This window comes from Tenrec ecaudatus, chromosome 15, assembly GCF_050624435.1.
Source record: "Tenrec ecaudatus isolate mTenEca1 chromosome 15, mTenEca1.hap1, whole genome shotgun sequence".
Taxonomy (NCBI): Eukaryota; Metazoa; Chordata; class Mammalia; order Afrosoricida; family Tenrecidae; genus Tenrec; species Tenrec ecaudatus.
Window position 1 is genome coordinate 95930832 of NC_134544.1, and position 9600 is coordinate 95940431.

Consider the following 9600-nt stretch of genomic DNA (forward strand, 5'->3'; position numbering starts at 1 on the left):
AGGTGAATGATCTTGGTCTCGATTCAAATATAGAGAAATGATCCAACAAAGGTCATTTTGGCAAAGAAGGGGCTTATAAAATACTTTTTTGCATGTAGGTGGTTCGGGGGGAGTCTGGAAATGAGACCATTTAGCCACCACAGTGGGCTTCTCAGGGAGGTAATGCCATCTCCTGTTTGAATATTTGGGTGCATGTGATATGTTCTCTTTGCTTTTGGTGAATATTGGGGTTGGGAGAACTGACTCATTTTGGAGTGGTTCTCAAGCCTGGTTAACGAGCATAATCACTTATAACGGAGCTGTAAAAAAAACCCAGTGGACCATACCACAGTCCAAATCAATTAAACTTCTGACGTGCGAGCTAGGTGATTCCTGAAAGCAGTTCATATGAAAAAGAACTAGGCTGTCCACTTGTGGAGAATTAGTCACTGCCACCTCACGAATAGCAACAGAACTCTGTCATATATAGTGCCAGAAATAAGACCTCAGTTCAGAACACTCACTGCCAGTGAGTCGATGTCAACTCTTAGTGACCCTACAGGAAAGGACAGAAATGTCCCTGTGTTTCCCAGACTGTAACTCTTTAAGGGAGTAGAAAGCCCTGTCTTTCTCCAAAAAAACAGTGATGGTTTTGAAATGCTAATTAGTAGTTCATAGACCAATGAATAACTACTATACCACCAGGGCTCTTTCTCAGGATAGAAGGCACTCAAAATATGGTCAGGGAAGAGCTGCCAGCTCAAAGCAGAGTTGATCATAATGACGTGGATGGAATAAGTCCGTTGAGACCTTCATTTGCTGATAGAGGATGTCTCAATATGAGAAGAAACAGCGACAATGATCTAATCACTGAAACTCAGAATTATGAAGTACTAATACAGAAAAACCAGAACTCATAAAATATTACATGGAACTCATGAAGATCAATGTGCTAGGTATTAGTGAGCTGAAACGGACTGATATCTGCCATTTTGAATCAGACAGTCAAACAGTTTGCTATGCTGGGAATGACACATTCAAGAGGAATCACATTCATCTTCCTAAAGAACATTTCAAGATCTACTTGAAGTACAATGCTATTGTACTTCTCTCTGCATAAAAGAAAATCCAGTCAATACGGTTATGTAAATCGATGCATCAACCACTACAGCTAATGAAGAAACTGATGAATTTTATCATCATCTTCAGTCTGAAATTGATCAAACACAATCTGAATTCATGGATAATTATTGGTGATTGGAATTCAAAAGTTGGAAACAAAGAGGAAGAAACAATAATTGGAAAATATGGTCTTGGTGATAAAAATAAATCTGGAGATCACGATAGAATTTTACAAGACTAACAACTTCTTCATAGCAAATACCTGGAGTGGGCATACACAGGAATCAAACTGACTACAACAGTGGGAAGACAAGATAGAGAAGCTAAATGTCAGCAGCTAAACTCAGTCCGGGAGTCAACTGTGTAACATGCCATCAACTGCTCATAGCTAAGTTAAGATTCAAGCTGAAGAAAATTAAAACAAGCCCCCGGGAGCCAAATACAACCTTGAGTTTATCTCACCTGAATATTAAGGTGTCAGGAGCAGATTTGACTCACTAAACACCAAGGACAGGACACCTGATGAGTCGTGGGATATCACCGAGAACATGAAGAAAGCAAAAGATCACTGAAGAGACAGGAAAGAAAGGATCAAACTGGATGTCAGAAGAGACTCTGAAAAGTGCTTTCAATCATGGAGTATCTAAGGCACTTCATATGAAATGGAGCCAAAGAGCTGAACAGAAACTTTCAGAAAGGATCTGGAGAAGTATTACAATGAAATGTGCAGATACCTAGAGTGAGAAAACCAAAATGAAAGAACATATGCACTACATCTTCAATTAACTGAAGAAAACAAATCCAAGCTTGAAGGAGCTATATTGAAATATTCTATGGGGAAAATATTGAACGATCCAGGAAGCATCAAGTGAAGATGGAAAGAATACACATTACTCTCCCAAGAAGAACTAGTTGGCATTCCACCATTTCAAGAGGAAGGATATAAACAAGCACCAATAGTACTAATGGAAGATATTCAAGCTGCACTGACGGAATTCGCCAAAACCAGTTGCCAAGCATTGACTGAATTCAATTTCAAAAGTTTCAACAAATTGATGAAGCACTGGAAGCATCGGTGGAATGATGTTTTGGGGTTCTGGGATCCTGCTGGAATGATGCTCTGAGGGATCCATGACCCTGCCAGAATGATGCTGTTTGGGGTCCAGACCAAAACAGAACGATTCTCTGAGTCCGGGACCTGCCAGAAAAATTTTCTGGTGTATCTGAGACCTCTCCAGAAAGTTGCTCTCCCAGCAGAGAGATGCTCTGGGGGACTGGACTCCTCCGGAACCATCATCCACTAATTGCATGCTTCTATGGGGGTGCCGAAAACCCACTTCCCTCAAGCATATTTCTTGCGGTATTTCCGCTCCACAACACTCCATCTGCACACTCTCAGCACAAACTGGGGCCGACAAAAATTAAGAACAATTATTGTTAGTAGGCATTATGTTTGGCCCTAGAGAATCTTTAGAATAAAAGACTTACTTGAAGCATAAACTCTACCAAGCAAGCCAAACTATTTAGACGGTAATAAATGTCAAGTTTATAAATAACGTACTATAGTGGAGCAGGAGTGAACTTTGCATAAGATGTGAGAAGGCTAAACATTTAAACTGAGATCTGAGCAAATAATGAGCCATGTACAAAGCTGACGTTTTCATGGCTTGGTAGACTGATTGTTATCCAGAGGCAATATTCTACAACTCATCTACAGATTCAACCTCATTCCTCTCAAGGTTTGCTTTTCCAGAAAATGACAAGCTGATTCTAAAATTTCTATGGACATGTGACAGTTTTAGTATAGCCAAAATAATCTGGAGAAACAATAAAATCTAGGTGGAGAATGCTCATTGCCTGATATGAAAACTTACTAAAAAGCTATAGTAATTATACTGTGTAGTAGTGACATAAAGATAACGTATTGATGGAATATAATTGAGAGTCTAAAAATTCAACCTCATACATACATAGCTAAATGATTCAAAAAGAGTGCAGAGAAGTTACTGTGATTTCAGCAAATGCTGTCGAAACAACTAGATACAGGAAAAAAGAATGGGTTTTGACTGCCACCTTGCACTTTATGCAAACACTAACTCAAAATAGATCTTAAGACCTAAATGTAAGAGCCAAATCCTAAAACCCTTAATAGAAAACATATATATAAATGTCTGTGACCCTGGATTAGGGAATGGTTTCTTAAGATATCTTGCATTTTAAGCAATTATGACATCTTAAACATAAGCAGCCCAAGTTCAACATAAGTTGAACTTCATCAAAATTAAAGTCCCTTATAATTGGAAAGACACAATCAAGAATTTGAAAAAGGCAACCTACATCAGTAACTATTCATGATACCTAATAATCTTGTATTCAGAATACATAAATGCTATAAGTCAACAACTAAAACTCCACAAATTAAAAATTAGTCAAGAAGTTAGTCAGTACTCTAAAGATATAAGTATGTTAAACATAAACTATATAACTCTATTATACATTTAGTCTGAAATTTCTGTAAATTGTTTGAAACTGAAAAATATTAAAACAAGTCTACAAGAGCTAAAATATATTTTATGGCTATCCAATCTGAATTTAGGTAACATTTAATGAAATGAACACTAATTACCTGGGGGAGGAGGGGCGATATTAAGAACATCATATGTGAAGGAAGCAAAAGGTCATTAAACACAGAAAAGCAAGAAAAAAATCAAAGTGGATATCAGAAGAGACATTGAAATTGCTCATTACTTAAAGTAGCTAAGGCAAATGGAAGAAATGATAGAGTTAATAAAGTTGAACTGATAATTTCAAAGGGCAGCTCAGGAAGACAAAGTATTAAAAATTCATCATTTTTTCACCTTATATGCTACCAAGTCCTGACAGCCACCTCCACCCCCATCTGCCCCAAACCAAAATGGCTCTGATATCTCCCATCAGCCTCCACTACAATCCCTGTGCACAGCCACATTCTTGAACTATACCCACAACCTCCCCACTGCTCTCCCTGCATCCACACCTGCACTCTTTCTCCAAGTATCTGCACCAGGCTCCACACCGAAGCCCCAGTGATATACCTAATATTGCTATGACCATGTCACTGCTCCACTCAACTCCCTCCAAAAGTTCCCCGCCTTCATCAGGAAGCTGGATATCAGTTCTGGGAGGCTGGTTAGCACCAGAACCCAGCTGACCTGTGCCCAGCTCCTTCTTCTTGTCCTTTCAAATGCCTGTGTCCCTGAGGCATCTGAAAGGGAGGACAGGCCCCAACAATTTTCCTGGACTTTCATCCTCAGCTGTAAGTGTCCCGTGTCATTTCCACTTGGTCCAGCATCATTAGGATGTGTTTGCATGTCTCTCTGAAGCAAGGATCGCATCAGCAGCCACTGATTGCCTGCCAGACCTGCACTGAATCACTTAACCCACAAACATCTGGCCCACTTTAGGGACGAAACACTAGGGGCTCAATGAGGCTCAAAGACTTTCCCAAGGAAATCAGCTAATGAATAGAAAAACTAGAATTTGATTTCAATTCGGATGGTAGGGCCTATCAGCCTACACAGACATGCTGGAGGGCTTTTGTGTCTACACAGGAGCTGGATCTAGAAAGGACAGTGTGAACCTTCACGGAATGAACAAGAGCAGGTCTCTGCACAGGAACCACCCTCCACACTCAGGCAGGGACTGGAACAGAACTTCCCCCGAGTGACATGTCAAAGGTTACTGGTGGTTAACAGGGTCAGTTGCAGAAAGTGGGGGGTGGAGGGTAGAGGTGATGGGAAAATGACAAGGATCATGGAATGTTAGCTTTCAAACAGATTTTTATAATAGCTGTTAATAAGGCTTAAACCTGTAAATAACTGAACAGGCAAAAGTTGTGAGATAGATACAAGGGGGCTTCAAAAAGTTTGTGGGAAACTTCCATTCTTAGCAGATTTGTTAGAGTCATCACTGGGGCTTTTTCTTGCTTCTGGTTCCTTTGTTGGTCTGCTTTTGCACCTGCATGACCAGGTCCAGGGCCTTCTTGAAAGCTGGAATGACATGGTCCACTGGGGTGAGTGGTGTCCCCCAGGTCCCATACTCACTCAAGCAACAGCTGTCAACACCTGTAGTTGTTCAGGAGCCAGCAGAACTCCGACCCACTCCCCTGCCCCGACACCCCACACCCCCTTGCAACCAGCCTCACCTTGCAGGTAATTGAGAAGCAGGTCTACAGCGGGTTCTGCTTTATTCTCAATGTTCCCCGGGTTGTAGTCTGGCTGCTTGGACATCTCGGGAGAGCTTATCAGGTTGGACCTTGCTGCAACACAGAGGGAAAAGACCCAGCCAGTTCAGTAACTGCCAGTCAACGTAGCAAGTTATTCCTGGGGTCCTGACTCAGGTAAGGAATGCAAATGCCTGCATAGATGCCCACATCCTGCCTCCTGATCCTCATCCAGGTCCCCAAGCTTTGCCTACATCACAAAGCTAAGAGTCGGCTTTATTTCTTGACCCTGTATGCTACCAAATCCTGCCAGCCACCCCCCTCTATCATCTGCCCCCAACGCAAAATAGCTCCGATATTTCCCGTCAGCTCCCACCACAATCCCTATGTCACAGCCACACCTCCTTTCTGAACTATCCCAACCTCTTACCTGCTCTCCCTGCAGCCACACCTGCACCCTTTCTCCAAATACCTGCACCAGGCTCCACACTGAAGCCCCAGTGATATACATCATGCTGCCATGGTCATGTCACTGCTCTGCTCAACTCCCGCCAAAGGTTCCCTGTGCTCATCAAGAAGGAGGATGAGTTCTGGGAGGCTAGTTAGCACCAGGACCTGGCTGGCCTGTGTCCAGCTCTTTTTTCATGTCCTTTCAAATGCCTGTGTCCCTGAGGCACTTGAAAGGGAGGACAGGCCCCAGCAATGTTCCTGGACTTTCATCCTCAGCTGTAAGTGTCCCGTGGCCTCCTTTCCACGTGGTCCAGCATCATTAGGATGTGTGTGCATGTCTCTGCAGCACGGATCACATCAGCAGCCACTGACGGCATGCCAGACCTGCACTGAGTCGCTTAACCCACAAATATCTGGCCCGCTTCAGAGACGAACCACTAGAGGCTCAAATACTTTCCCAAGGAAATCAGCTAATGAATAGAAGCACTAGAATTTGATCTCAATTCTGACGGTAGGGCCTATCAGCCTACACAGACATGCTGGTGGGCTTTTGCCTCTGCACAGGAGCTGGGATCTAGAAAGTACAGTGTGAACCTTCACGGAATGAACAAGAGCTGTTCTCTGCAAATGAATCACCCTCCAAACTCAGGCAAGGACTTGAACAGAACTTCCCCCTGGCCAGGGGACTGTAGGAAGTCCCATGTGGCTTGGGGATGAGCTTTCCTAGAAGAGCTAGATTGGGTGGAGAATTAAGACTACAGTAGAGATCAGGTGTCCCGGTGTCTGGTGGGTTACATGCTGTACTTCTAACCACAAAGCCATCAGCTGGAAACTACTGGCTGGAAAAAGAGGCTTCCTACTCCTGTGTAGAGTTACAGTCTGGGAAACCCCCACAGGCAGTTCTACCCTATCCATAGGGTCGCTGGGTCAGAATAGCTGCCAGTGAGTTTTCATGGGAGCGCTGCCTCTTGTCATGCCAGCATGTGTTCAAGGAGTGGTGTGGAGCACCAGGCCAGCCCCTCAGTCCCTCACTAGCAGAGCCACACCCCACCTGGATGGTCTCCTTGAGCAACTCTACAGCCTCCTTCAACTCCCGGATCTAGCTCATGGCTTCGGTAAAGCTGGAAATTTTCCTAAAAGCGCTTACTCAAAACCAAAACCAAACCAAAAGTACCCTACAAACCAAGCAACACACTCGGAATTTTCATTAGAGCAGGGATAAAATGACTCCAGGTGGGAATACACAGTTAAAATGGAGTCGGCATAAATCTAAACATCGGACAAGCTACTTCTTCAGAGGCAGCAGAAACAGAAATATCCCTTTGGGCAATAGGCAGGAGCAGCTCCCACACTCCCCCACACTAACAGATTTGCAGAAATAATGGATCCAGTTCAATTGCCTGGATGTCTTTTACTGGCTACTTTCTCTGCATGAAAAACAATTACTGGTGGCAATTTCCTCCTGTCCCTCTTAAAGAAACCTTTCCTCCAGCTGTCTGTCCTCCACTAAGAAGCTTTCCTCCAGCTTTTTTCTGTTAAACACAAACAGGGTTTTTTAAAAATTAAATAACCTGCAAAATTTTTTAAGAGTGTATGTGGGAACGGGGGTCTTCCGTACTTGAAGGGTCTTGCCCTTCTTTGGAGACTTATATGCCTTCCCAAAGAAAGACTGGCCCTCTTTTTGGTTGAGTTCCTGCTCACCGAACCCCATCTTTGTACAGCTGGGCCGGTCTCTTTCTCCTTTTACTTGCCACCTGCCATACGGTTGACTGGTAGCCACCAACCTGGGTCACCTCCCTTGAGGTCCCAGTCCTGGACTTACCCCACAACCTGGGAATGCCAATCACACCTCAATGCGCGGTGGGTGCGCTGGATTATCACTTCAACACCCTCATGGCTGAGCGCGCTCCCCACTGCCGCCCTACAAGCTGTCAAGAATGAGCTAGGGCGTTTCTGGACTACCGGGTGCACCCCTCCCCCTCCCCTTCCCCGCTCCCAGAGAAGGCACCGCCCAGGGGAGCAGACTGGGCAAACCTCCGGAGGAAGCCCTAACGTTTTGTGCTCCAGCTGCAGCCACTCGCTTCCTGAACAGCAGTCACTTCGTGGTGAGAGAAGCCACAGACCCGGGGCTCACCTGTGAGCAGAAGACGTTCTAGGAGTTTCAGGGAGGAGCCACCGCTGTGTGAAAGGAAACCATGGAGCGGGGGAGACACGCAAAGTTCCCGCAATGAATCCGGAACCCCGACGCCCAAAGCCCCAGTCTGGGATCCTACTTTCTCCAACAGGAATTCTCCCTAGGAACCCCAACCAATCCCAAAACTGGGGGATGGAAGCAGCCCCTGGGACACCCTCCCACATCTCACCATGCGAGGGGCGCTGACGGAGCGGGGGAGGGGGAAGCAGGGCGCTTGCACGCAGCCAGGCTGCTGTGTGCACCAGGGTCACCCCAAACTGGTCACCGCGCGTCCCCTCACCTGGGCGCGCAGACTACACAGTGCTCAGGTTGCAGGCGCTTCTCTGGCACCACACACCAGGCAGAGCAAGTAGGACCCACGGTATGACACTCACTTCCGGCTAGGACACCGCCACTTCCGGCCCGTCTCAGCGTGACCCGGAAAGGGAGGAGAGTAGTCATGGGTGTGATCCGGAAACACATAAGTGAAAAAACAGGCAGGCGTTAAGGCTTCATTAAGCTGCATAGACATTCAGGAAAATAAGAATCTTACTTGATATGGCAGAGATTAATATGACATCATTCCCACCAACATTATTTGAAAGTTTGTTCTTCATTACACTGACCATACAGGAAGGGATTGCGATGAATTGGAAATAATAAAATGTGGAGGTCTTAGTGGGGAAAAAACCCGCAAACACCCAGATTCTTATCCTGACAAACGTTTAGATTATTATCAGATGTATGATCAAAGTCACATACCTCATAGACAGAACTGACTGAGCTAAAGGCACCAACTTCCCTATGTGACACTGAATATCCACATGGTACAAGGTGTGCTCAGGGCCACGTAAAAGAATAAGCAATATACTTCTACCATCGCAACACAATTTTAATGTTACACAAAACAAACTGAATATTTTCTTTTTTTCTTTTTAAACATTTTATTAGGGACTCATACAACTCTTATCACAATCCATACATCAATTTTGTAAAGCACATCTGTACATTCTTTGCCCTCATCATTTTCAAAGCATTTGCTCTCCACTTAAGCCCTATGCATCAGGTCTTCTTTTTTTTCCCCCTCCCTCTCCACTCCCCCTTCCCTCATGAACCCTCAATAATTTATAAATTATTGTTTTGTCATACCTTGCCCTGTCCGTCATCTCCCTTCACCCCTTTTCTGTTGTCCAAACTGAATATTTTTTTCATCTCTTAAGATACTGAAGTACACTCTAACTTCCATGTGGTGCTTATGCATGTCTGAGACTGAGAAAATAAACTACTACATCATCGGTCTAGTTTTGGACTATTGTTTATAAGGACAGTACCTGCTATGGTAAAGATGAAACAGTACGTTCTATAAAATGGAAAAACACAAAAGCCTAAGGAGCTTTTACTCTGCTCTCTATGGTTCTATGAGTCCAGAATTCATATGACAGGTCTGACTTTATTGTCCTTTTGAATATATGTTCTTATTCATATACGTAAAACCTTAGTGTGTTTGTGTATTTGAAAACTGGAGGTAAATACAATAGTAACATCACATTAAAACTGGTGCTTGGTAAAGTAGAGGGGCAGCAAACAAGAAGAAAACGTTTTAGATTGACAAAGGCAAACAACGGGCTCAAATATACGAACAATTATGAAGATGGTATAGTACAGGCCAGTGTTT

General features: G+C 44.1%; 1 long non-coding RNA gene across 1 annotated transcript; it reads right to left on the reverse strand.

Moving 5' to 3' along the window:
* Nucleotides 1-4901: 4901 nt before the first annotated feature.
* Nucleotides 4902-8344, reverse strand: LOC142427404 (uncharacterized). Its single transcript, XR_012780046.1, has 3 exons — nucleotides 8227-8344; nucleotides 5285-5398; nucleotides 4902-5129 (listed from the first exon to the last, which is right to left on the reverse strand). It is a non-coding gene; the product is annotated as an uncharacterized LOC142427404 (long non-coding RNA).
* Nucleotides 8345-9600: the final 1256 nt, after the last annotated feature.